Raw genomic sequence first — 1,508 nt, forward strand, 5'->3', positions numbered from 1 at the left:
GCCCAAGCTCGGATCATGTGTGGCAACACTCTCAAGGGACTCCCTTGGAACCATCACACGAAGGAAGATCTTTTCATTATCTTAAATTTTATTAACACTGACACATTTTATTTAGTTATCACTTTCTTAAAACTTCTTATCTTTCGTCAACCTCCGGCGCCATGAACGTCGAGCTGCGAGTTAGAAGCCCCCTCTAGATGCTACCCTACCCTACCCATGCTTATCCTATGACAAGTGCCTGTGGGCATGCATACTCCCATCCCAACCCCAATGATCAAAACTCCCAGAAAAGACATGGAAGGTCGAGACCCGCAAGTCCTCCGACAAATGTATGCCCATGTACTTGTGTGTGGCGCACCACCATCATGAAGATCATAACACAAGGACATGAATGAGAACACAATGCAAAACAAAACACCCAACTGAAAGCAACACAGGAAGGATGGATTCTACATGAATCCCAAAGCCAATAAAACCATACATCATAAAACCACTCAACTGGCCTCAATCCGAGAGTATGGATTCTACATGAATCCCAATGATGTAAAAAGACCAAAATTCATGAACTTACTCAACTGGCCTCAATCAAAGAGTATGGATTCTACATGAATCCTAGCATTCATGAAACAAAAGAAAAGGTCCAAAAGAAATCATAACAACAGGTGACAAATCACTCAACCGAACACAAATTCAAGAGCATGGGTGTGACATGCATCCCAATGCAACAAAACAAGTGCAAAAGTGGTATGACTGATATCCAAATGAATCATCCAAGTCCACAACCCACATTGTGCCAAGAAAACTCGAGAAAATATCGCAGCATGCAAAACGAGGTAAAAACCCCAAATTTTGGAAAAATTGTAAAATTAAAACCCATTTGGCCTTTCGGTTCAAAAACCCCAAAATCCAAAAATAAATGAAAATGGACACCGTATGCAAAAATGGCCAGCATAACGATGCAAAACTCCAAACCCTCATTTCAAAAAATAAGGAAATATTCATACCCGCCCAACCGAGTAGAACTAACATACAAAAATGGAGGGGAACACTATTTCTCAACCTCTAAACAAATGGCTACCAAAAAAAGAAGCAGAAATGGAGCAGAAACAATAAAACAAGAAAGCCCTACCTCACAGCCAAAAGGGCAAAACGGTAAACTGAACCAAAAAATAAAACGCCCGCAGAAGTGGCTGAAAATTGCGGCAATCCAAGGTTTCCCCGAGCTGGATCCAATGAGCTCAACCTTGCGACAATCCCATGCCCGTAGCTCCCACAACGAACAAAATAGTAGATCCTCATGAAGAGGATTTTGGGTTTTACTCTCCAACTTTCCAATTTGAAAGTGAGAAGTGAAGAATTAAATTCCTCTTTGGATATTTATTCACTTTTTGAGTGAATAATCGATTAGGGCAAATAACCAACCAACCTAGTTAAACCTTGAATCGACCCAAATGAAAATAGACTATTCCTATAAATAGGAATTCATCTATGGAAAAGCTGCCAAAAAT

This window comes from Cupressus sempervirens, chromosome 7, assembly GCF_028749045.1.
Source record: "Cupressus sempervirens isolate cs-2001-9-10 chromosome 7, ASM2874904v1, whole genome shotgun sequence".
In the NCBI taxonomy this organism is placed as follows: domain Eukaryota; kingdom Viridiplantae; phylum Streptophyta; class Pinopsida; order Cupressales; family Cupressaceae; genus Cupressus; species Cupressus sempervirens.